General features: G+C 47.6%; 1 protein-coding gene across 2 annotated transcripts in view; it reads right to left on the reverse strand.

Moving 5' to 3' along the window:
* Nucleotides 1–27,722, reverse strand: part of LOC144755661 (NEDD4-binding protein 1-like) — a 272,368-nt gene that overhangs the window by 157,351 nt on the left and 87,295 nt on the right. The gene's annotated exons all lie outside the window — the stretch shown is intronic.

Here is a 27,722-nt window from a genome sequence, read left to right on the forward strand (position 1 = left end):
GGCGAATAGTAAAAACCCCCTTTCTATCCGATTCTAATAGACCTCAGATCGACGTGGCAATAGAAGAGGAAACCTGGGTAAACCATTTCTCCCACATTTTTAAATTAACATCCCCAATAGAAGAATTGTATCATTCCCTTCCTCCCGTCGACTTCCCAATCAGCCTACAATTTGATATACTTGATGTAGTGCAGGCATTAAACTTAAGTAAAGGGGGCAAAGCACCAGGACCAGATGGGGTGCCTGTAGATCTTTTTAAACATCTTCCGGATCTCTGGGCCCCCATACTGACAAGAGTTTGCAATGCGGCAGCGAACTTAGGATTGATGGAGTCTTGGTCCAACTCCATCATGGTGCCTATATTTAAATAAGGGGACCGCCAAGACGTCAAATGCTACCGTCCTATTTCTTTATTAGATTCTCTAGGAAAAGTAGTTGGTAGAATAGTCCTAGAACAACTCCAGCAATGGGCAGATGAAAGAAAGATCCTATCGGACTTACAATTCGGGTTCAGAGAAGGTTTTGGAACCGTAGAACAGGCCCTCAACCTAAGCATAATCGTGTCCAAGTACATTCACGCAAAGCAGGGGACAATGTACATGGTATATGTGGACTTGTCCTCTGCTTTCGATTGCGTATCACACGCGAAGCTATGGACCCTTTTGAGAAATATGGGGGTGGATTCTCCACTCCTGGATTTCCTAAGAGCACTATATGGGGAAGCTTCTGCGAGAGTGCGCTATGGGACAAAGGGAGAGCTTACTGCGTCATTTAGAGTAGAGCGAAAAGTCAGGCAGGGGTGCGTCCTTGCCCCCTTCCTCTTCTCCCTGTACACAAACGGACTAGAGGAGAGGATGTTGAGGGGGGGGCAAGACCTACCAAGACTAAGACAACGCCTGATCCCCGCACTGCTCTATGCGGATGACGCAGTTATCCTGGCCCGCACACCAATAGAACTTCAGAAATCCCTGAACAAATACGCTGAATTTATGAGCGCTTTAGATCTCCACATAAATGTCAAAAAAACTTTTGTCATGGTGGCAGGTGGAGGGCGAAAACGCACAAAGAACATCCACCTAAATGAACAAAAACTTGAGAGGACTCCCCAATACCCTTATCTGGGCATAAAGATAGATGAAAGACTAAACTGGAAAGCAGCTATAGAGTCCAGGAGACACCTTTTTAAGAGAGCTATCGTTGCCCTGACAAACTTTTCACAAAGACTCGGAAGGAGACCACCAGTTGAGTTGCTAAAAAATTACATCGCAAAATGTCAAGCCATCGCTCTATATGGTGCCGGTGTATGGGGACACGCTGATGTTGGTTCTCTCCAAATAGCTGAGAACTCGTTTATGAGATTTCTTCTATCTGCCCCAAAGTGTTCCTCCATTTACGCATGTCACGCGGAACTGGGAATCCCCTACATAGAGGATTTGATAAAAGTTCAGCCATTGTTACTCTGGAGACGCAGTTGGTTAGCGGACAAGAACATGCTGACTAAAAACATCCTAGAGGACTCAATGGCACTGGATCGTGCGCATAAAATAGCCTGGCTCACTTACGTCAGGCGTTTCTTCACAGACATGGGCCTGGAAAGATATTATCTCACTCCGGCATCTTTAATTGAGATAACCAAGAAAGAGCTGAAGCAGAAAGCGATGAATCATCTAGAGACACTTAGAATTACTCTGCTTTCAACCAAACAATCTGTCCAACATGCAAATATGATACAGCTCACTCTACAAATTCAGCCCTATCTCACACTGGAAATCAGCACATATGATAAGATGCTCCTGACTAGATTCAGACTCAACCTTTTCCATAGACTAGTGGCCTTCCCAAAAAAGAACACTTGGGATCCAAACCTGACTTTTTGTCCGTGTGACGATACCTCTTCACAGACGTGTATGCACACGATATTGTTCTGTAAATACTTTCAGCCCCACAGAAAAATTTGGTTATTTCCACTGCTAAAGCCTTGGGGTTTCAGACAATGTCGCCCGGCTATGCTATCCCTACAGATGTTAGACTCTGAGCGTACTTGTTACCATGTACTACATTTTTTTAAATGTATTATCAGGCATAGGAAAAATCTTTAATACTGAGTGAATTTTATTAATGTATTGTGTTACGTTCTTACTGTTGCTTTTATGGTTTTATAATGATAAAAAACCGAATAAAGAATTTATATATTGTATTTAATGTAATACATTCAAATGCACATTTTAAAGGGAACATTTTTCCAGGAGGAAACATTTTGGCCTCAGTGCAAAACTGATGAGGAGAAACGTTCAACTCCTCAGCCATCTGTTAAAATCCATTCAATGCAATACGCAGATGATACGATTCTACTTGATCAAACACAGGTGGGCCTTCAACGACTTTTTGATTCCTTGGCAGCATATTGTGAAACCAATGCACTGAAGATTAATGTCTCCAAAACAAAGGTGATGATATTCTCGAGAAGTGGACCGAGACAGCATCCCTGGTACATTCCTGGGAGATCTATTGAGGTAGTCACCACTTATAAATATCTTGGATTCTGGATAGACCACAGAGGAAGCTCGGGTCAGCAAATCGCGGCAATGCAAAGTGTGGCCCGCAGCCTGGAGGGGGCCTTCCTACGAACTAAGAAAGATCTCCATTCTCCTGACTTCACTCCACTAATTAGAGTGATAGATGCCAAATTTTTAACTACAATAGCCTTTGGCGCAACTACTTTTAAAGATAAAATGTTCACTTGGTTGGACAGAATGCAATCAGCCTGTTTTCGTAGAGTGTTTCACCTACCCAATTCGACCACTCATGCCCAAATCCGCAAGGAGTTCCGCTTGTTTTCCCAAAACTGGATCATGAAAGCGAGATTCATTGCCTATTGTGCAAAAACAAAAATAGCCCAAGCCTCCACACTAAAGAGTTGCATCTGGTCATTGTTAAATAACCCCAGCACCTCTTGGAATACATTCTACATGGACGCTTTAGAAGCCCATGATTTATGGGCAAGCTCGCTACCCTCGTTGCCACCAAAGCCCTGACCAAACAAGCAGAAATACTATCAATGGAACACGATGCAATATCTGTGAAAAAGCTATCCCATGGCAGTTGGGCATCAAAACTCTGTGACCTAAAAAGCCTACCACACTACATGTCATCTTCCATCAACCCATTAGTGAAACATCAGTTAATGAGACTAAGTTTTGGGCAAATCCCCTTGGTGGGGTACAATTATGGAAGGAGGTACAAGGCAGACATGTCTTCCCAGTGCCGCTATTGCAACAATGGGGAAGAAAATGTAATCCATGTTCTGTGTATTTGCAGAACTTTACTCCCCCTTCAAACTTAAAGGCTGCGCCCCATCTGGAGAATTCTTAATGTGCGTACCTGCCATGAAGCCTTAGAGGAATGTATGAAGGGGTAATCAGCACAAATGGCCGCCCGCTTTGTGAAATTAATGACTAAGATTAATGCTACCGGCAGATACCACCCATGAACCTTTACTGTGTCAGACATGAACTTGAGGTTTTTTTCTTTTACATTGAGAGTTGAAAGTGTCTTTTTATCTTCTATTTTGGTATGAATTGCAATGATTTTAATTAATTGTGCAAATAAATATATCTATCTATCTATCTATCTATCTATCCTCAGCCAGCAGCAAAGCACAAGTTCAGGAAGGGAGGAAAAAACGCACGCAGCATGCATATTAAAGTATTATTTCAAGCTGTGTTTAAGTTTTGGTTTAACGTTTTACTTGATTTAGAGCTGCAGTAGCTAAAAAGCATGGCTGGCTGCTGCTGGCTTCGGACAGGAAGGGCAAGACGTGAATGCTGCAATAAAATGTAGCAGTTAACTCTGAGCACCCACTGTGCATCAAGAGGTTGAAAATATAATAAAATTGTCCCCCCCCCACCCCCCCCTCCTCCCACGACCAGATCAACAGAACAAAGTGTAATGATATTGTACTCAGTCCTTGCTCCTTGGAGGAAAAAGGAGAGACAAAGAGGCAGGACTGACCACTTGTAAGCAAGGATTTTTAAAGGACATTGAAACAAACAAATGAGAATCAAGGAATGGCATTTGGCCCACAGAGATATATGTATACTAGAGGTCGTACGCTTATGCTCGACCTAAAAAGTAGCACCTGAAAAATGAGCAGTGGAAGAACACAAATTGTGTGTTCATGCTCCAGAGGAGGTAAAAACACAAGAGGAAGGAAAGTCTACAGAAGCTGACAAATAAGAAGCAAGCAAATGAGAGTGATAATGAAGCCAATCAATGGTAACCAATGGGTGGGCTTTAAGACCACTTTCAGCTAACAAAATGCCGCCCAACATAAAGCAATGTGCTGTCTTAGGCAAGACCTAAAAAGCAGAAGATGCTTTTATGGCAAGACTGAAGGTTCCTATTACGCACTCGGTCTTGCTTTTATATACACTACATAAATACTCAAAAGGCAAGTGTGGCCAATCAAAGAAACTTTAACGATGACCAACATTTGCGGTCTGAATTAAACTGCCTCAATAGCGATCAGTTAAGGCCTCTTTTCTTGCTGTTTGCAGTTTTCTGATGGTCTTAACGCCTTTTTCATTTCTAAGAATAAAAACATCAATTTGATTTTGGTTGTAGAGTGCATTCTGCTCCCCGTATACCCTTTCTTTTCTGTTAATGACAGTAACTACCCTGTCGGAATGACATGTTTTCACTGTGCTCCAATTAGTTCATGTTTGTCATGCAAGAGTCCCAGTATTCACTCTTCCGGTTTTCATGATGTAGTGCACGAGGCAACCTTTCTGACAGATGGCATCATTCCCTGGTGCAAGCTTGACATTGACAGATCCTCACATTGGCCCCTCTAAGGAGCAATCTCTCGCTGCATTTTCTGCCTCACTCACAGCCAGTGTTTTCAATCTTCCTCGTCTATGCCAGGTGTCTCCAACCAGTTGGTCCGCGAGCTACCTGTAGCTCCTTGACACCATCAGAATAGCTCACTGCCTTAAGTCAATAAAAAAAAAAACACAGGGTCACATTTTTTTTTTAAGTTAAGGAAATAATCACTTTAGAGACCCCTAAACGCAACCAGGGGTTAGTACCTGGTGTTTGCGGGTTAAACTCCTTCCACTAATATACAAGAGATCTCTATTGCCATAGACCAGTAACTAGCTACAAATGACACCCCGGGTATGTCCACTTCCATACTCTGGGACGCCCTAAAAGCTGTGATTAGAGGGGAATTAATTGCCATATCGGCAGCCGAAAATAAAACCCATTGGGACAAGCGCCAGCAGCTTGCCGCTCAAGTAGTAGAACTTGAACGCATTCGTAAATGGACGGATGCCCCCAGGGTATGGAGCTAGCTGGAAGCTGCCAGAGCTCAATTGGCCGGCCTTGACTCAGATAGAGCGGAATACGCAGCAATCTGTCTCAAACATCAATACTATGATGGGAGGGATAGGTGTGGGGTCTCCTTGCCAACAGACTGCAGGTGCACAGAATCCAAGAGGTCACAGACTCTAAGGGCCAGGTACTGACTGAGGACCCCCAGATTACGGAGGCCTTCAGAGAGTACTATAAAGAACTCTATAAAGCTCAAAACCTTCAGTAGGAAAACATTCAAGTCTATCTCCGGGGTGTGCACACGTCAGTCCTTACCTTACCAGAGAACAGAGGGACGACTTAGATACCCCTATTCAAATCAAGGAAGTCATTTCTGGCATTGCCCGCTTACAGACATCTAAATCCCCGGCCTGGATGGCTTCCCTGCCATACTTTATAAGACCTTCTGTAAAACCCTCGCACCCCTTCTCACTCTGCTATTTAACGAGCTGGGTAGATGAGCAGCTCTCCCCCCTTCTATGCAGATGGCATCGATAGAGATGATCCCAAAGCAAGGGAAGGACAAAACACAATGCCCGTCTTACAGGCCGAATTCACTATAAAATGTGGACCACAAAATCTTTATGGGTATCTTGGCGTCCCACCTAAACCTGCTTCTCCAGGTCCTTATCTACCCGGGTCAGGCCGGATTTGTCACCCAACTTCAATGCAGAGACAATACGCACAGGGTTCTCCATCGCATATATTTCAACAAGGAGCCAAGAGGGAAAAAGGGGTGAGAACAGGGCAGCCCTCCACTCAAACAATGTCCATAACAAGAACCCTGTACCCCTAACGTCGGATAACACTGTTACTTGGCGCTAATAATTAATCACCTGGAGAAAACACAACTGTCCAGCTTCCAGATGAGCATCCACTCATATGCAGTAAGGTATGCTAAATGCGTCATATCCGACAACAAATCTTTTTATAGATAAGGAAATTCCCAATAGTTATCAACCAGACAGTCACACAGAGACATTAACGATGACTGAGGCAGTACACCAAAACACACTTACTCACTGTGAAAAAAGTGTGATGAAACAGAATGACACCTCACGGGCGCACACCCTTGGGGCCTACGGCAGATGTTACCAACCTCGGACCCCTTTCTCATCATTGGTAGTCATTCTGATTAAAAAAAAGAAAGGAGAAGTGTCCAAAACAAGTAACTTAGCATGTGAAAAATAAATAATTATAGTGCAGAAAAGGAGCACTAGGAATCGCTCCTTAGAGTGACAGAACAAGTGATTAAAATCACCAGGCACACCTGTGACACAAATTTTATTCTTAAATTAGGTGTGTTCTGATGAAATAAAAAGGTTGGTAGCTTAGTTTTGCATACCAATACCTACAGCCAACATGTTTCTCTGCCTTCACACCTTCTGGCAGATTCGTCAGGGCTCACCACTTAGTCACTGCACCAATGTTGGACACCATAACTCTGGGACCTCATTCAGCCATGTCATCTCATACCGGCTGGTAGGGCAAAAAAAGGCTCTGTATGAAAGCCTGTTTCAATAATTGAAACGCCCCTCCTGACGATTGTTGCATCAATCATACAGGGTTTAGAACGGCGTGGTAACTCGTCCCAGGAACCCATCGTATAGACAAGGCGGATAGACATACACAGGAGCGAATGCTCCTAGTGGGAGATGCCGAGACGGCATTCAATAGAGTGCACTGGCCAAATCTCGAGGCCACACTAGTGCACTTTGGCCTTGGAGACAGGTTTAGAAGCTGGATCTTTAGGGCCTACGATCGTCCTACCGCCTTGATTCGGGTTAACGGGCAAACATCCACATCCTTTCCTATTTCCAGGGGCACGAGACAGGGCTGCCCCCTGTCCCCGTTACTCTTTGCATTGTACATGGAACCCATGGCTCATAGAGTTCGATCCAATCCGGTAATAACAGGGATTTGGCGGAGATCACCACACAGTCAGTCTGTATGCAGATGGCATTTTAGCGACACTGGAGAATGCTTCCACCTCTTTACCAGCTTTCCTTAAATAATTGGAATCATTCGGCCAGGCAGCTGGTTTCAAAATGGACATTCATAAATCACAGGCCTTGAGCACAACTCTGCAGCCCCAAACGTTGGACACCCTCAAGCAGAAATTCCCTCTCTGTTAGGCCCCATCACATCTTTCGTATCTGGGACTTCAAATTGCCCCGGCGATTCCCCCGACGGCCTCTCTTAAATACTGCACCCTGATTCGCCAAATACGCAGTGACCTTCACCGCTGGAGACACTGCTCCCTCTCTTGGCTGGGGAGAATTTCGGCAAAAGAAATTACGATCCTTCTCCAGATCTCGTCTATGTTCCAAGCCCTCCCACTAGATTCTCCTCGGGGTACGCTCCACACCCTCCAAGACTAGGTGAATCGCTTCATCTAGGCAGATAAGCGCCCTCGCCTCCGTAGAGACATCGCCTATCGCAACCCGCTCGAAGGTGGGTTGGGTGTCCCAGATCTAAAACGATATTATCAGGCTACACAGTTGCGAATTTTTGCAGAATGGTCCTGCGCAGAATCAGAATAACACTGGTTGTTTATGGAAAGGGCCCTGGCAGAACAACCTCTATGGAGGATCCCCTTCCTCCCTAAAAATGCCCGACCTACTAACCTCTACTTGTCCTCTATCACCAAACCAGCACTAATTGCTTGGAATAAACTAGCGAGCCCCGCGTTTACACCGGCCCTAAACAACACAGCATTTCACTGTTGGAATCAGCCAGGATGTAGATAAATCGGACACTTGCTCGACATGAAGGGTCCTATCCAATTTGAAACCCTCCGGGCAGAATCAGGGATCCCTGAAAGTGAGCGATGGCACTACACACAAATACGCCATTTGGTGCTGCAACAGACAGTTCACCCAGGGGCACAGCGACACCTCACGCACTATGAACACCGACTGCTCTCAACCCCTACGAACTCATGTTTAATCACAGTTATATAAACTTCTGGGTCCGCAGAGCACACCTACTAAAACAACAGGTCAACTCCGATGAGAGTCCGAGATCAGGTGGGAACTGAATCCGAAGGAATAGGTAGATATCCACTATTGTGCTAGGCACACCGCCCGTAATATACCAGGGATTGAAACAGCAACAAAGATTATAACATATTGGTACCTTATCCCAATCAGACTCCATACTTTCGCACCATCCAAATCCCCGGACAGCTGGCGGAAGTGCGGTCTCCCAGGCACGTTACTACACATTTTATGGGACTGCCCGGTAACAGCCCCATACTGAACAAGGGTCCTAAACGATATCAACATTTATCTGGACACAGAACGTCTGAGATTCCCCGCCTATATCATTCTGGGTCTTCATAACACCCTTACCTTACCATTAAAATCTCGTAAAGGCAGGTAGATTAGTCTAGAATCATTTCAGAACATACTCTTGCACTGGGGCACAGATCACATCCCGACATACCAAGGTTGGCTGCATAGACTGTGGTACATCATAGGAATGGAACGAGTGAACTTAACACTATTAAATGAAAGCACAGCGTTTCACAAACGATGGAAACCATTTCTGAATCTCCTGACGTCAGAATTCTGTGAACTTACCTGCCCTAAGTATCTTCACTTACTAAGCCTTTCAGAAGCCCCTACGATTCCTACTCCAAAACATTGAGACGGGGCATGGCGGGGTGGGGGGGAACATACTACAATCGTCAATAGCCGGTTTTAGGCCGCCCGGGTCCGGGTGGGGGGGGGGGCGAGGGGCGTGTTCTGGGCAAGTTAGATTAATGTATGTAAAGCTTCCTGTGCTCCACAGGCTATGTCGCTTAAGTTGTTGCTATGATGAAAATTGTAATAAAGAGATTTAAACCATAAGGTTAAGGAAAGGCTGTGTTTTTATTTTGCATTATTATCTTCAGGCTGCAGATAGCAGGGCCTGATAGCCAGCAGTGCTGGAATCGGATTTATGACCCAGGGCACAGAGGTGAAGAAATGAAGCACTGAGGTATTCAACTCTTAAATAAGTCCTTGTCAACTCAATATTGGAGTGTGAGAACAAAATATGTTTCTGAGTGCTTTTAAAGAGCATAAAAGAAAATGAAATGTTATCTTAATGATAAAGTTAACTCTTCATTTAAAATTTCTCCCATTTCAAAGTGTCGTCTTTACAAACAGCAGGCATATTGCTCCCAGTAGCCAGTAGACAATGTGCCATATTTATAACTGAAAATTACGGGTCCTCTATTTTAAATGGGAGAAATGTGAAGTAAAGAAAAATATTTCTAAGAGACATTAAGTCTTAATGTTTTTTTCCACTGCGTTTATTTTTCTGTTATAAATATGGTACCTGGTTTACAGGACACTGGGAGCAAGATACCGGGTGTTTGTAAACGTGACACTTAGAAATGGGACTAGATTTAAATGATGGGTTTTATGGAATCAATTTAAACAAAGTTAACTCTTCAGTTCAATTTTCTGCCATATGAAAGTGTCACCTCTACACACAGCAGGCATCTTGCTCCCAGTGGCTGGTAAACACTGTGCCAAATTTATAACTGACAAATGCAGCCATTATTTTAAGTGGAATAAATGTGACATATGAACATTTTTCCAGAACTTGTTCTGCACTTTAAATTGCTCCCATTTAAAACAAGCATTGGCATAGCCAATAGGTCTCGCCTTTGGGACCTTGTGTGTTTAGCCAGAACTTTTGGCTATGTTGTAGAGCAGTGTTTCCCAAACTGTGGTCCGCGGACCCCTAGGGGTCCGTGACACATTCCTTTTCGAGCAACAATAAAAGTGTCAAGACCAAGATAACACCAGTGATTAATGTTCCTGCTGGAGAGAGATGAGTTTTGTCCAGTGGCAGCTTGACTTATTTAATGTAGCACAGAGGGTTAATATGCCTCTTGCAAAGAAAGTGTGCCTATATTTATTTATTTAACTGTGTTTGATCTGCATAGGTCAATGGGTTACTGCTTTTGCCACAGATATTCTTTAGTTACTGTGCAGTTTATAAGTGACAATTGTGATCTAGCACAGAGACGTATAAACTGGCATGCAGATGTTTGCAAACTGCATGGTACAAGATAGTAATTTAAGTTTCTTCCCAGTCTTTCATTATCCTGATGCTGCTAAAAAGGTTTATTTGAATGGAAATAAAGTTTAATTGTTAAAGTCAATGCTAAACACTGTGTTATGCCTACCAGTATGAATGATGTGAATCCTACAACTAGTAGTCACCTTTGCCTTATGTTATTATATGTATGATTCATTGTCTCTATGGGGCAGATTTACAAGGAAAGTGACTCAGTGAGTGCTGCAAGCCATTTGGCTGTGCTGCACTTAGTCACTTTCAAAGCACAGGGATGCAACATATTTACCATAGTATGTTGCATCTCGGGGGGCGTGGTTTGGACGCCGACCGGGATGGCTGTGTGAGCGTGCAGCTCCGCGCCTGGTCCCGATATTCATCCTGAAAACCCTGCCGTTGGTGCTCCCGGAGGTGCGGTTTTACCGCACGAGGTGTTGCAGGAACTGAGGGTAGAGTCTGGGAGCCAACGGGACCTCGGAGACAGCACGGGGGTCCGGTACCGGAGTTCGGAGGAGCCGGGCCGAGAACAAAGGAAAATGGCGGCACAGGGAAACTGAAAGACAGCCCACGGGACGGAGCAAACCCAAGCTGAGCCGGAATACCGGCGATTGCCTCGTAACGCAAGTGGAGCGGGGGCTGGAAGGAGGGACTATTCGGCGCTGCGCTGGAGAAGCGCGAAGACCTCGTCGCCCCAGAGATCGGTGAGTGCGGTGCCCATCCCCCCCACCGCTCCCCGGCATGGTGGCCGAGTGAATAGCGGACTGCTCTCGGGAGGCGACGCCTCCAGTCAACAGCTGCTGGAATCGTCGAGGAGCAGGCTGAGATTCTTTGGAGGGGGCTACGTGGGAGGCAGATTCAGCCGCCTACACGAGGGGCGTCGCACACCGGCGGCGGGCTCCCGTGCAGCTGCCGGAGCGGACCCGGAGCGCGAACGTTTCCGGATTCTGCGCACCGAGGAGAGCTGCGGCTGCCGGGGGTGTCTAGAACCGATCTTTGACGTGCCCTGATCGCCGGCAGGGGCTGCGGGGAGCCATAATGGGCGGTGAATCCCACCCAATTAGACAGCTCACGGCATGGTGCTAGAACGGACTCAGAGCGGGGCTTGGGACGGCGATATAAGCCTCGCACGGCGCAATACCCGTGGGCGGCCGGCGCTGCCGGTTCTGGAAGACGCCCACCTGCTCTTTTGGAGTCGCGTTGCTGGTTCCCCGAGGCTGGTTTGGACGCTCCCTGGATCTGAGGTGGAGGTATGGTGGACCTACACAGCAAATAGCCATAGACCGTATGTGGAGGCCCATGGGGCGAGTGTGCTCTGAGGGTACAGGGGAAAGGAGGTGAGGGCATGAACGATCCCTTGGTGGTGGGTACTGAGCCCTTGTACTAATAAAAACTGGGCCCGGCTGAGAAGTGTCGGTGGACAGTGTGCCTGTACTAGGGGACCTGGGAACTGACGTGGCCCCTGGAGGTGGCCCTGGGGCAGCACCTGACGCGAACGAGATGGCCGCTACCGGCGGTGTCTCGAGTGTGCCACAAGGTCGAGACGATGAGGCCACCTTGGTCCAAGATGGCGGGACCCATGCCCCACCGGATACATCGACGCAGGAACAGAGGCTGAACCTGCGTCTTGACAACATACTAGAGGCGATAACCGCGACAAAGGAATCGCTGCACCAAGACATAGCGCAGGTCGCGACGGGGCTGGGTCTCCTGAAGGCGGACCATGCCAAGCTCTCGGACAGAGTAAAGGAGAATGAACAACTGCTTCGGGAGCTGAAACCGGCGGTGGTGACCGCGGAACACAAACTGACGGATATCCTTGGCCGCCTGGCAACTCTAGAGCGACGGGCAGAAGATGCTGAAAGTCGCAACCGGAGGAATACCGTGAGGGTGGTGGGCCTTCCGGAAAAAATTGAAGGGGGTGACGCAGTGACCTACATGGAGAACTGGTTTAAAACGGTTGTGGCGCCGGAGGGTCTGTCTCCCTTCTTCTCCCTGGAGCGGGCACACAGGGTTCCGGCCCGCCCGCCCCTACAGGGCCGACCACCTAGGCCGATGATAGTAAAACTGTTGCACTACAAAGATTGCGATCTGCTGATACAGAGAGCACGTTCTCAGGGCCCCTTCCAGGTGGACAATAACAAAAGTTACGGTATTCCCGGATTACACGCAGGAAGTCCAGAAAAGCAGAGCGTCCTTCTTATCTGTGAAAAAAGAACTGAGGGAAGAGGGGATTCAATACTCCTTGCTCTTTCCGGCCAAGTTAAGGGTGATCCTCGATGACAAGTGGGAGGGAAAGGCAAAAACCAGTCCAGATAAGGAAATCGCAGCGCATTCGCAAACGGAATAAACTCAAAAGAGCCATGCGGGAGGCTCAGATGGCGGCGGACAGGAAAGGAGCATTGGCTGCGACGGCGAACATCACGGGGTCGCAGCAAGAGAGGACATCGGGGGGGTCGGACCCGGAGGAGGAGGGAGAGAACTCTGGAGAAGACGAGTTGGAAACAGGGAGCGTGAAGGGACCAGCGGTCACCCCACAGACTTCGGAGGGACTATTTAATGAATGATGTTTTGGTGACCTGAGCAATTCCGATTTCCCTATTGGGGCAGACTCTCCAGTTATTTGGTGGACTGTCAGGTATGGAGCTGTGAATGCAGCATGGGATCGAGGGCGCGGGGTGGGAGCTCTGCCTACCCTGGGTTGGCGCTCAATCCCCTCTTGTGGCCCTTAATACCTTCTGTGGTGACGACCACAGATTGGTGTAATGGGTGCTGTGTTGACGGTTTGGAACGGGGCTGAAGCTGGGTTATTAGGTCCTGTCCTGGGGAGAGGGGTTTGGGGAGTTTTGTGGGGTGTTTTGAGGGGGGGTACAACTGCTGCAATGTGGGGAACGACTGTTTGTTACTGATACTGTGCAGAGATGGCTATTATGGGGACGTTACCTAATATAAAATGCATTACATGGAATGTCCGTGGACTTCGAACGATGGTGAGGCGTCATAAGGTGCATGCCCATTTGGTGAGGCGTGGCGTCCAGATAGCAATGTTACAGGAAACTCATTTGACCAAGAAGGAATGCAATGCCCTACAGAAGAGGTGGCGTGGTCAGGTGTTTGGCACCACATACTCAGCATTTGCCAGAGGGGTGCTAATATGGATAAGGGCGGGGACACCATTCCAGGTCACGAACCAGTGGGTGGACCCTGAGGGTAGATATGTGGCGGTGGAGGGACGACTATATGGTAGAGAGGTGGTCCTGTGTAGTGTATATGCCCCCAATGCCGATCAGGCCCGCTTTTTTGATGGTTTAACAAGCTCGCTGGCCTGTTTCCTGGCAGGCCCCGTCATATTAGGGGGTGACTTTAACTCGATCACTGATGTGATACTGGATAGATCGCATCCACCATTGGCCGACTCCCCAGTGCGCAGGCTAGCGGCTCACAGGAAGGACTGGCAGGAGAGGTGGGGACTGATAGATGTATGGAGGACACAGCACCCTGAGATTAGGGACTATTCCTACTTCTCAACGATACACGCATTGCATGTTAGACTAGACTCGGTGCTGTGTAGTGGCCCCTTGGCTGCTGTGGTAACTCATACGGAATATCTGACCAGGACCATCTCGGATCATAATCCCCTAATGGTGTCATTGGAGTGGCAGCAGGCGAGGTCGGCGGTTCCGACATGGCGGCTGCGGCCTGATACACTAGAGGATCTGGTGTTTAGTGACACGGTCCGACAGGGCATTGAACGCTATTTTGAGGTGAATGAGGGATCAGCCACAACGAGATCGGTAGAATGGGACGCGATGAAAGTGGTGGTGAGAGGTGTGTGCATGGGCAGATTCTCGAATGCGAGGACGGCAGTCTTGAATGATCTGGCGAAAGCGGAAGAGGTATTAAGGGGATTGGAACAGCGAAGGCCTGAGCAACCGGAACTGCAGGAGCGCTTGCTAGAAGCTAAGGAGGTGGTGGCGACTGAAACTGAACGGCTGCGGTGCTATGACTATAAGTTGTACACCATTAAGGTGCACGCGGAGCGGGATAAAGTGGGCACACTCCTTGCCAAGCTCGCCAACCCGGAGCCTAGAGGGTGCCCGGTCATGAGTATAAGAACGGAGAAGGGGGATATAGTCTACTCGCAGTCAGCAGTTCTGGCGCGCTTTCAATCTTATTATACAGGTTTATATGAATGCCAACTGGAGGCGGAGGTCTCTGAGATAGGTGAATACTTGGAATTGGTCCCACTGCCGGTGCTGGTTGGCGAGGAAGCGAAAGACCTGGGAGGACCCATAACATTGGCGGAGATTAGGGCAGCTATTAAACAGATGGCCAGAAATAAAACACCAGGGGTGGATGGATTACCGATTGAATTCTATGCCAAATTTATTGACATCTTAGCACCCAAACTATTGGTGGTGTACTCGGAAGCAGGGCAGTTGGGATACTTGCCTGAGTCAATGAGGGAGGCGCTAGTGGTACCACTGTTGAAACCAGGCAGAGAGGCATTGGATGTGACGTCTTACCGACCCTTGTCTATGCTGACGGTGGACTATAAGATCTTGAGTCGCATCCTGGCCGCCAGATTGCTGCCGCACATGACCACGCTAGTGCATAGGGACCAAGCGGGATTTATCCCAACTAGGAATACCTCAATGAATATACGCCGACTGGTCCGGATTTTAGATAGCACCGCGGGGCCATGAGCTGAGGCCCTGGCACTATCAGTTGATGTCGAAAAAGCTTTCGATAGCCTCGAGTGGAGGTACCTGGACGAGGTATTAGTGAAATTCGGAGTAGGAAACGGATTTAGGAGGTGGACAAAGGTTCTCTACTCGGCGGCGACGGCAAGGGTGCGGCTGGGGCCGACTATATCTTCGGCTTACCCTGTATGTAGGGGGACGAGGCAGGGCTGCTCACTGTCCCCCTTGTTGTTCGCATTGGCGATGGAGCCGCTGGCGGCACGGGCAAGGTCAGGTGCAGTATACAGAGGGATCGCGCAAGGAGTAGAGTCGCATTATATATCATTGTATGCTGATGATCTGCTATTATACCTAGCGGACACCGGATGCTCCCTAGAGGGAGCAGTGGCTATGCTGGCTAGATTCGGGCAGCTGTCAGGCCTTCGGGTGAATTGGACTAAAACCTGTGTGTTTCCATTGCAGGCGGGCACACCCTGCCCCCCCCTTGCGAAGGGGGTGGTGTGGGAGCCCTCCTGCTTCACTTACCTGGGTGTGCGCATCTACCATGAGGCCACGGACCTATTGGAGGGTAACGTAGGACGTTGCGTGCGCGCGCTGAAGGGTTGCATGGCTTTTTGGGCCTCCCTCCCTCTGTCGGTATTAGGACGGGTGGCATTACTGAAGATGGTGGCACTTCCGCGGCTGCTTTACTATTTCCGGACACTACCGATATGGATCCCACAGCGTGTCTTTAAAGAACTGAAGATGTTGATAACTGGCTTCCTTTGGGGTCACGGACGGCGTAGGGTGGCGTTGGACACTCTGTCAAGGCCCAAGCTCGAAGGGGGGATGGCAGTCCCCGATTTTGAATTATATTACCTGGCGGCCCAACTGCAGATATTAACGCAACACATTGCCAGAGAATTCAGGGGTCCTGAACACGAACGTGGAACAGGTATCCAGAGGCATGTCTTGTCATACATAGTCATGCAACAGAAACTAGATATGAGGGACCTAGCGATGGAGGAAAGAACACTTCAATTGTGTTGGCACAGGAGTCTGAAGAGAGCGAAAAGAACCCGTCCGTATGCACCGGAGATACCGCTGGGGATGCTGACCGCGCTGCCACATGGGGGCGATTGGTCCCCGTTGTCAGAATGGGAGGAATCGGGCTTGCAGATGGTGGGAGACTTGTACATAGATGGGGTATTGGTCCCCTATCAGACGTTGCAGGAGCGGTTTGGCCTGCCAGACGGGGATTTTCTACTGCACGCAGCAGTGATTGCGGCGATGCAGAGGCACTGGAAAGGAGGGCTAACCGAACCGGAAGCGACCATGGCATGCCAATACGTGGTGATGGCCGCGGGCACTGCTAAAGCGGTAACTTGCCTCCACACTAGAATGTTAAATGAGGGACTGGTACCTCTGCTGGCACTGAAGGCGCGATGGGAGGATAGCATAGGCAAGCCCATACCGGACACTGTCTGAAACCATGTTCTGAGACGGACATGGAAGGGTACAAGGAACGCACGACTCCAGCAGGTACATTTCTTCATCATCCATAGGGTCTACCTGACCCCGGAGAGGATCAAGCGGTACTTTCGGGTACATGACGCAATGTGCCCGAGATGCTTGGCGCCTGAGGTTGATCTGGATCACCTGTTGTGGGGCTGTCCGAGGCTAGGGACGTACTGGCCTGCAGTGGGGGAACTTCTGAATGTGGTTACGTATAGGGAAGTGGACTTTGACATGGCGGCGTGTCTACTGCTGTGGTTCCCTCATACGAAGAGGACGAAAGTCACGAGTACATTTATTGACCTGGGACTCATGTTGGCTCAGAGAGAGATTACTTGGCACTGGAAATCTAAAGAAGGCCCGTCAGTGAGGAGGTGGATGAATGAGCTGTTGAAATGGTCCGGGTGTGAAAGTGTTCTCAAAATGCGACAAGCTACTAGGACTGACAACGAGAAAAGTTTAGAAATGGCGAGAGCATGGGAAACGGTAGTCCAAGCCTTGCGTGACTACATGATAGAGGATGAAGATGAGGCGCATTGAATGAATAGGGCTCCATGTAGATTAAGTGACCGAAAGCAACTCCTGATGAGTGACGTGCTCCAATGTTGGTACGGATTACATGCGCCCGCATCAGCAGCAGTTGGGTGGGGGGTGGAGGGGGGGGGGATGATTTAAGAGGGGTAGTTAGGCACTGCGACACAGTTAGGAGGGTACCGGCAGCTGGGACATAGGACTGGATTATAGTAAGGGGGGTTTACGAGGACCACAGGCAGGTACCCGGGAAGTGATAAGAGTGGGACACAGGGGGAGGTCTCTAGAAAGACATTGGCGGGACTGCATTGGTGCGGGTGTTCACTACTGACGTTGTCCCCGCGGGACATCTGTGTCTGTTTGACGGTGCATGGGGGGTGGGATTTTAGGGGGGTAAAAGCAGATACTGAATGGTGAAGTTGACCAAACGCCCAGGAGAGGTGAACATTGTGGCATCTTCTTGAAAATGAAAGACTTGGCGCGCCGCCCAGCCTCCGGGATGTGGGCTAAATGGCTGTGTACGACTTCCGCGTCGTTTATATTTTTTGTGATGCCATGAGTGTACTGGTTGGCCTATTCTGAGGTCTTGTTTCTAATTCTGCAAAAAAAAAAAAAAAATAGTATGTTGCATCTCAGTGCTCTCCCTGCGCTGGTGCACAAACTGCTGCCATGCGCCGGCCAGGCACCCTTGTATCATGGTGCAAGGATGCCTGCATTGTGGGGAGATTGTTTATGTTCAGGTAGGATTCAGTTTCTGCACATAAACAATCACTAGAGGGGATTTCATCTTCCTAAACAACGAGGAGAAACAAATACACTTCTTTTTGTTGCACCTCCCTACGCCTCCCTTGGGGAGGTGTAGCATTCGGACGCATTTCCAGATTCATGATTTCTCGTAAATCTTGAAATGTATCTGGTTTCATGGATGTTGCTTGGGAACACTCACAGCAAAACCCATAAAACGCACCTTTCACGCAAAGTCCTGTGTGCAAAGGGGCCATATTTATAAGAACAGGTAAAGTCACGCAGGGTGGCTTTTCCTGTTCTTATATATATGGGGCACTAAAATGCGCTGCCGGAGCGTCACTTTTTGTGACGCACCGGTTGCGCAAGGGTCTTGTAAATCTGCCCTATATGTGTGTGTGTTGTAAAGTGCTCTGACATCCTACAATGGGCTGTATGACATTCCAACGCATGCTTTTACATCGCATGCCTTTACAACGCGGTTTTTACAACGCAAACCTTTACAACGCATAGCGCTTTGGGGTGCTGGATAGTGAATAGTTTATTTACTATTACAACTCCAGTCACCGTGGACACTAGAGAAGGTGTTGGATAGTAAATTAAACCTATTCCTTATCCTAGAGTGCCCCCCAGCGTTGTAATGGATTGCGTTGTAAAAGTTGCGTCGTAAAGGCACTGCGTGGTAAAAGTTGCGCTGTAAAGGATGTTTCTCCCTACAATGATATGAGAGATGCTATAAAACAAATGAAATACATGTGACAGAGGTACTATGAAAAGACGAGAGGCACTGTTGGAGTGTGATAAAAAGGGAATCACTGAAGAACCCGAACAAAGATTATCGTATCCTGGTGCATAGCAAAGTCATCATTTACTATTCTTTTAAAGCTAATACAATTCAATATATAATGATAAATGTGTTGTAGAAAGCACTATTGTTTCCTAAATTGTCTTGGGGGGAGAACCTCCCAAAGTCCCCTTTGTAGTGGTTCGACTCACTCACTGCACTTGGTGTGGTCCCCTTTGTAGTGGTTCGACTCACTCACTGCACTTGGTGTGCACCCTGTGGGGACTGGTCTAAAAACATTTGCATGGGCTGCTTTGGGTTTCCAGACTGGCCCTGGCAGGAGCAGGAGCCTTGTAGTGTGAAATAAAACCAACCATTTAAAAGTTAGTCATGGAGATGCAGCACCAACCTTCCCAATAAAGTTTTTTTTTTTTTGCAGATTCTTTCAATATAAAGTACTAAAATCCTTAGTAATTCGACTATTTGTTTTGTGTTCACACCTGTGTTTATTTTTTTCGGATTACTGTTTAAAATTGAAATTATACAGATTGCTATGGGGTCCCCGGCTTCCAGTGCTGACTCAATGGGGGTCCTCAGGAGCCAAAACTTTGGGAACCACTGTTGTAGAGCATTGTGGCTGCTGTGCATCATGCTGAAAAGTCATAATAAAAAGTGTTAAGCATTTTTGTTACTTTTATACAAACCAAGACAATTCTATACAACTGAACATGATAAAAAAATGATTTTAACATAAAAAAAACTCTTCTAGTCTTTTTGGTAGTTGCACTACTGGCAACTTCTTCCTGCCTGTTCTCATGCTTGTTATAATTTTTTTTTTGTTATGGGGAGCGGGACATAAATAACAGGGGAGTGAAGGTTGGAAAACAGTCATTTAATTAGAACACAAGCAGTGGACGGACACTAGGGGAGAATAAACAAATGCCAATGATGCTGTTGTGGCGCTGAGTGATGCTGTGGTAGCGCTGAGTGATGCTGTGGTGGCGCTGACTGATGCTGTGGTGGCGCTGAGTGATGTTGTGGATGCGTCGCGTGATGCTGTGGTGGCGCAGAGTGATGCTGTGGTGGCGCAGAGTGATGCTGTGGTGGCGCAGAGTGATGCTGTGGTGGCACAGAGTGATGATGTGGTGGCACAGAGTGATGATGTGGTGGCGCTGCGTGAAGCTGTGGTGGCGCTGCGTGATGCTGTGGTGGCGCTGAGTGATGCTGTGGTGGCGCTGAGTGATGCTGTGGTGGCGCTGAGTGATGCTGTGGTGGCGCTGAGTGATGCTGTGGTGGCGCTGAGTGATGCTGTGGTGGCGCTGAGTGATGTTGTGGTTGCGCTTGTTGCTTCACGATGACACACCAGCAGCAACCCAGACATTTCTATATCTAAAATTACACGTTAATGTCTTGTTCATGTAGTGCTCGCCGCCCGTCTTTGTACAAAGCTGCAGCGTGAATCCATCCCTGAAAATGTAGTGAATGTCAGTCAGTGCACTCTGTCCTGGCTATGACAAGTGGGTTCTCACGTCCTAACTCTTCTCCGTGTGCTCTGCTTTTCCTTTATTGCAGATATTAGTGAACATCGGCAGCACCTTCGACTCTGAGCGAAACACTTTTATATCACCCAGGAAGGGGATTTACAGCTTTAAGTTCCACGTGGTGAAAGTGTACAACAGTCAGACAATTACACAGAAAGAATGCGTGCTCTATAACAGGCCTAACATCACAACATATGCCCCACAAGGCAGTATTGAATGAGGTGCGATTTGAAAATGTTATGTAATCCGAACTTGTAAAATGTACGTATACCCATAGGGTTTTCGGGCGCTCGTGAGGAGACTAAAAGTGACAGCAGTAACAGGGAAAACAAGTGCAGAGTTTAACAAGAAAAAAACGTGAGCACCATTGGTTTGCAATTACCGCCAACGCAATAATTGGAAACAGGTGGGGTTAAAGCTCGCTCCCGCTGACCCTAGGCCATCGACCAAACAAGGTGGGACAATCACCCGCCTTGCACCAATTGCATGCTATATTTTTTTAAAAAGACATGCACAGGTCAATTGCGGGCTAAGAAAAAAAAAGCACACATACAAGCTTGTATTCAGAGCTCAAAAGCACTTACTTAATGCCTCGCAGTTCAGCGCATGCGCTGGCTCAGGCGAGACCTAAAAATGCTTATATGTTTGTATTACACATGTAACTGTGCCACCTATGACAAAAGGTATTTCAGTGCCACAAGTAGATACGACATAGGCTCTCCGTCACCCATACACATTTATCCCATTCATATGCACACATGTTCATACATCCCCAAAGACTATACTCTCACTGACATGTGGCAGTCCTGTTATAGTGCTAGACAAAGTATTTTGTTCTAACCATAGTATCTGGTCCTTTGGACGTTAGGCTTGAAGTCAATCGAGCTGGGCATGAGGATGTCTGATAACAATGCGCAAGCTGCTTAGCCTTCAGTAGCTCATGATAATTTTCACAGCTCAGAAGTAGCTCTCACTACAGAAAAGGTTGGAGACCCCTAGTCTACGCCCTTCAGGGGTATCTGTATTTCTATGTTTTCTTTGAAACTCAGGAAATGGGAGGAATCATGTAATTTACTTTTATAACTCGAGTTCTTGCATATTCATGGAAAGTCACTATAAGCATTACAGTACTCGCAGCAAAATGGAAGAATAAAAATACATGCCAGTCAGTGTGTATCTGAGAAAGGCTGCAAGTAGCTTCAGGTTTTTCTGAATTTCAGTGAGAGTGTGCCTCTTTTGCATAGTTAGCACCCCACTTTTTGCCTGGTTATGATGTGGTTTCAATTGTACTGCACATGGTCCCTGCCAGCCAGGTCCCCTGTGCCAGTGCATCTTCCTTAAAAACAAACCCAATTGGTAATTCTGCCCCCTTTGAGTCCCTAGTAAATGGTACCCTGGGTACCTAGGGCCTGGGAGCTGAAGAGGGTCCCTTTGAATCCCCCCTCACTGTGACCATGTCACGGCCCCTGTGACGGAGAAAAGGACAAAGTCAACATGGCACCCTGCCTGGGTACCAAGCCATCTATCACAGTCTGAAGGCACAGGTACCTTACCCCTCTAGCTAGCCTCACGACCCTATGGCAGGATGCACTATACCACAGGTCAGAGCATATCTGCATGAGCAGATATGCCCCTACAATAGGAGTCTATTTCCTAATATTGTAAGTGCTATTCAAGCCATAGATCGTACATCGGCTGGAAACTAGACAACTCGAGTTCCACAGCACCATGATGGCTTCACTCAACACAGGAGTGTTTGATATCAAACTACTCCTTTCATTAAATACCTTATTCAGAAGATCTTAGTCTTAAAATAAAATACAAACAAAGTATATTTTTCTAAAATTGTTCTGGATCTCTTTCTGAGTCGTGTGTCCATTATTGATCACTGTTGTGTAATAATTGTCTTACACTCCTCTGTGTTAGGCAAAAGGCTGCTTGCCCACACTACCAGTAATAGAGCATTTTGAGTTTTACATTGAGCCCTGTACTGAAAAAAACAAAGAATATAGGGACATTATAGTTCTGCTCAGATTTTACTTGTACAAAACAAGTGAAATTCAGCCGTTACAGTTATCTGAGCTTACTATAACTGCTTTTGATCTCACATATTACATCACCCATAACATGGTCCGTGACATCACTTATGACATCTCAAATGATATAACTTATGACATCAAGCGAGTAAGTGTTTTAAAGAGTTTATGGGTGTTATATATATATGTACCAACCTCCTACTAAAGTTAAATTAGTATACTACTACCAAGTGATACTACTTCTAACATATATTATGTGAGCGGCTGTGTGACTGTATTCTTGTGTGTATGGGTGTGCGAGTAGCTTGTGGGTGAGTGAGATGCTGTGTGAGTGGCTGTATTGGAGAGGGAGTGGGTGAGTCAGTGATTGTATGGGTGAATTTAAGGTGTTAGTGGCACCATGGGTGGGCAAGTGGTTGTAGAGTGACTGTATGGGTGTGTGAGGGGGTGTCTGAATGGCTGTATGAGTGAATAACTTGGTGTGTACATGGCTGTATGGGTAGTGACTGGATGTTTGAGTGGCAGTTAGGTAAAGTGAGTTAGTGTGTGTCTGTATTAGAGAGTACGTGTGTGTGAATGGCTGTATGGGTGAGTGAGCAGATGTGTGAGTGCTTGCATGAATGTGTGTATGGGTATGTAAGTGTTTGTATTGGTGGATGGGTGCTTGTCTAACCGCATGCGTGCGGCCGCGATTTTCGCGCTGTGCGGCGATTTACAAAAACCCGCTTTACATGACGAGCTGAGCTCGTCATGAGCATGCGAGCGGCGCAACTCATGACGAGCTCAGCTCGTCATGAGCATGGAAGGGGTTAATGAGTGAGTGGCTGTGCTGGGAGGCTGTGTGGGTGAATGGGTGAGTGACTAGGTAAATAAGTGGGTGTGTGCGTAGCTCTATCGGTGAGTGTGTGGCTATGTGACTGGATGTATGAGTGAGTGACTGGTAGTGCGAGTTGTTGTATGGGTGAGGGAATGGTTAGGTGAGTGGGTGTGCGAGTGGTTCTATGGAGTAGTGAGTGGGTGTGTGAGTACTTGTATGGGTCTGTGAATGGGTGTGTGAGTGGGCGTACGTAAGTTTATATGGGGGTCTGAGTGGGTGGGCGAGCTGTTCTGTGGATGATGTCATTAGTGATGTCCTCAGTGATGTCAATTAAGATATCATGAGTTTTATCACTGACCATGTCACGAGTGGTGTAATATGTGGGGTCATAAGCAGTGCATTGCAGGGGCGTAAGTTATAGTTAGCTCAGGTAACTAGAACTGCTGAATTTCACTGGTTTTGTACAAGTGATATCTGACCCTAACTATAACATCCCTGTAACCTTTGATTTTTTCATTGAATTACTATGGTTTTTATGTCACGCCCGAGCCAATGCGCTTGTTTAATGTTAGTTCCCAACTCTAACCATCCGGTAACCTTTGGTTTTTAAACTAGTAATAGCAAGATATGGGTCTTAATGGAGGTAACAGGAGGGCTTCTAGGCCCCCAAGGTCCCTCAGCATCCAAGAGGACTTCATCCCCCAACCAGTAGAGCTCCAGGTGGTGCGTTTGCATAGTGATGGAGAAAGGGGATTGGCCTCCAAAGATCGCTCAGTAATACCCCTGTGTAGGACTTACTGGGAGTAACAGGAGGGCGTGTTGACCCCCAGGACCCTTTGCAGCCAAGGGGACTTCATCCCCCAACCAGTTGTGCGCCAGGAGCTGCGTTTGCAGATTGGTGGTGAAAGGCGGCGGGGTCTCTGGCGACATGCCGGTCTGGCGTTTTTTCTGCCCCATTTATTATAGGAGGGGTGCCCTATTCCACGGGGCCAGGCCTTTTTCTGAAAGGGGGAGGGGTGACATGAAGGCCCCCTCCTCTGGGCGATTTCAGCCCTAGAGACCCTGTTCCCAGGTGTCATGTTGGCACCCTGCATTAGTTGAAAGCAAGGCCCGGGGAAGGTGGCGGCCCCCGGGGCTGCGTGGGGGGAGGGTCCGCTCAACCCCTATCTACTCATTGTAAAGCCCCGAGAGGAGGTGGTTCCCGGTGCAATATTAAGCCCTAGGAGGGAGGGGCGTGCACCCCTCTCTTATTAATAAAATGCATCCAGACCTGGCAAAACCAGGGGCCTATAATGAATGAAACTCTGGAGCCCGCACTTCATTTTTTTAAAAACATTTCAGCTGGATCCCGCAGAAAAAACAGCAATGTTTTTCTGGCTCTGCGGGGCCCTTGTGCGGCCCATCCCCCACAAGAGGCCCAGCCAGGGTAATCCTATTTTACCACCACCCCCCTTTTTTATTTTTCAGTTTTTTTAGGCACTCGTTTCCAGTGTCGTGAATCCTCTTCATCCTTATATGTACAAATTTGGATTTTCTTCAATATTTCAAAAAATACTTAATGGACTTACACCACATCACAAAAAGTTAGCTTTCTGGACCAACAGTTACTTTTCTGCCAAATTTGGCGTAATTCTGTTCAGCACTTTGGGCTGTAGACGTAGCTAAAGTTTCTATGGAAATGAACATGGGGGAAATGTGTTTTTGGACCACCCCCCTTTTTCTCGGCCCCCACTTGACAGATCACCTTGAAACTTTCAAGACAGCAGCTGAAAAGAGCATCGAACTAATTTTGAAACATTTGCGAGGATTCGGCAAACAACGCCAAAGTTATGGGCAAATGAACGCTGTTCCTATGGAAACTAGGTCCTAACACACTGTTGACATGAAAGGTAGCTATGCGATCTATTGCACTTTAGCGTATTTTGCACGATTTCTGAAAATTCAGGAAAGAATGAATTATACAAGTAAATATAGATTTCTTTGCATATTTCGTTATATACAGATTGTGGAAAATGACGAATTATTTTTACCCATGGTTCATTTGATTTATAGCACTGAAGCACTTTAATCTGCTTGGTTTGCACCATTGTATAGAATATACATACCATACATATATACTAGATAAAAATACGCACTTTATAACAAAGCTTTTAAATGAGGGTAACTATACATATCTATCTATATATATATATGTCTATCTTGTCCCCTTTTTTAGGTTTCGGCTAGCGTAGGCTGCGCTTGCGCAGTCTCGCTGGCGAGATTTTATGTCTCTTAACCCCTTCGATGCTGATGACAAAGCCAGCTCTTCATCAACGTTACCTGAGGTGCGCGGATGACGAGCTGGCTTTGTCACGATCAAGCCATTTTTGAAATTCCCGCGTACCGCGGGAAAACGCGGTAGCGTGGTAGCGGTTAATATGGAGCTTAAACTTGCCCCTCTTCTCCATTGGCTGGCTTCCTAAACGGCAGCCAGCCATTGGAGAAGAGGTTTGTTTGTCAATTTAAGCCCTGTCCTTTTCGGATTGAGGGGCATGTTTTTTTTCGCTTCTTTCTCTCCTTTTCCCATTGGCTGGAATGTAAACAACAAGTCAATGGGAAGAGGCGAGAAAGAAAAAAACGCCCCCCAGTCTGAAAATGACGGGGCATTGCTCCGATCAATTTCTGCTGGACCTCGGAGAAACATGGTGGTGTTCATGGCATGGTCCAAGGTTCATGGCCGTGTAATGCCTTCTGAAACGTATCGTTTGCTTTTCTAATTTGTTCACTTATAAATTCCTCCTCCTGCATCATTACTGTTCCTATTGTGAAATGCTCTAGCACCACCGGGACAGAACCCTGGTCTGCAGGGCTGCCAAGGACGCCCCGGTGAGCCACCGAGCCTCACCCGCCTAGCCGCTGCCATGGAGACAGAGGACACACCTGGGCAGTTCGACCCCGTATCCCCACATCCCATGGCAGCACATTGCACGATTGGAATACCTGCTTCTCTGGGCTAACCACAGGAAGCTGAGCACCGAGGTACGGACCTGGTGCCCCAGCTCCAAAGTCGGCAGCACTGACTGTACCGCCACCACCTCTCCCCCTCACGCCAGCCAAGGTAGCGTCCGGATGAAGAGCAAGCTGCCTGTGCACGCCCCTCTCTAAAAGGAGCGGGGGGCCGAGCTGCGGCGCGCCCACACCCGCAACAAGGCCATCTTCCTACACCAAAGCTGGGGAGGCAAACAAAATTCACCCTAGCCGCCATCTTCGGTTTTGTAGCAGGGGAGGGGGGGGTGGATGCCAAGGTAGCCACTCGCGGCCCGCCTGGTTGTTGGCGGTGCCTGCAGACGGAAACGGAAGTGTGGCCCACAAGGGCTGGGACCGATGGCCGAAGTGTTGCGGGGCTCCCCAAGGCAAGTGGGAGCCCTGCGGTAATATTGGTGAGGTCAGGGGGCCCGAGACACATTATCCGTGCCGGGCCTCTGCCGCATGTCGCACAAGTGAAAGCCACGTGACGCTGCTGCCCACGAGGACGTGCGAAACATGAAGGACTACCTTTATATTCACGTTGGTTGTGGGAAATGGGATTGCCCAGTTGAAGGCGCAAACCGAAACACGTTGGCTGCCTATGCCGGCTGTTTGCAAATGAAAACACAATAATATTGAGCAGCCTGATGGTGGTGTGCAACTTTTGTGGGATATGGTGAAGAGGTGTGGCTGATTCTCAGAGGAAGAGAAGTGTGGTTGAAGAATATATATATATATATATATATATACATATACACACACACACACTTATATTACACAGCGGCAGCCGTTAGTGTTACTGTAGATATGCTTTTTTTGTTTTACTAATAACTAGGGTGCGGTTTCAGAAATCTTCACAAAAGAAAAGTTCATCTACCTCGATTCCTTCATGTAAAGTTTTGTGATAATCCCTCAAGCGGAGGCCAACATAAAGAGGGGTTGCCCCAAAAACGTTTATTTCCCAAGTTATTTCCAGTTGGGAAATCTGCTCTCTGATACAGAAAAAACAGCTGAACATAATTACCCCAATTTTGGCAGAAAGTTATACATTTACTGAGAAAGGATGCTTTTTGCAATTCGATGCAAACCTGTACAGCCGATAACGAGAAGTTATCAATTTAAGGAGGTGCTCCGGTTGGGCCTGAAGGGGATAAAAAGCTAAGTATATCTGCACGACAGGTACTGAGGAGTTCCTGTGGCACCAACATTTTTAAGAAATAGGGACTTCAAAGTGCCCAATGGAGCTTTTTCTCTCGTCTGCCACAACAGTACTGCGGGGACATTTGCACTGTACCCTAGTTGGAACCTTGTACCCCGGTGGCGTGGGAGTACCGTGGTACTCCAAAAAAATAAACATGACAAAAAGGAGAAGACATTGCAGGTTTGCCGCACCTTCAAACCCCTAAATCATGAGCAGTTTGGTCTGACTCTGGGTGGTCCCCTCCTACTTCCCACCCCCATGAGTGTCAGGGGGGGTCCCTGCCCTACCACCCAATATCTTTTTTTTATTGTTGAGGAAATGGGGACCGAATCCCCTGTCTTATAAAGTTGCGGCGAGTCAATCACATCAAACCTATTGTATCAATCCTCTGGCTTTGAGCAAGCAAAATAATATTTTTGGGGGGC

This window comes from Lissotriton helveticus, chromosome 5_1, assembly GCF_964261635.1.
Source record: "Lissotriton helveticus chromosome 5_1, aLisHel1.1, whole genome shotgun sequence".
NCBI classification, from domain to species: Eukaryota; Metazoa; Chordata; class Amphibia; order Caudata; family Salamandridae; genus Lissotriton; species Lissotriton helveticus.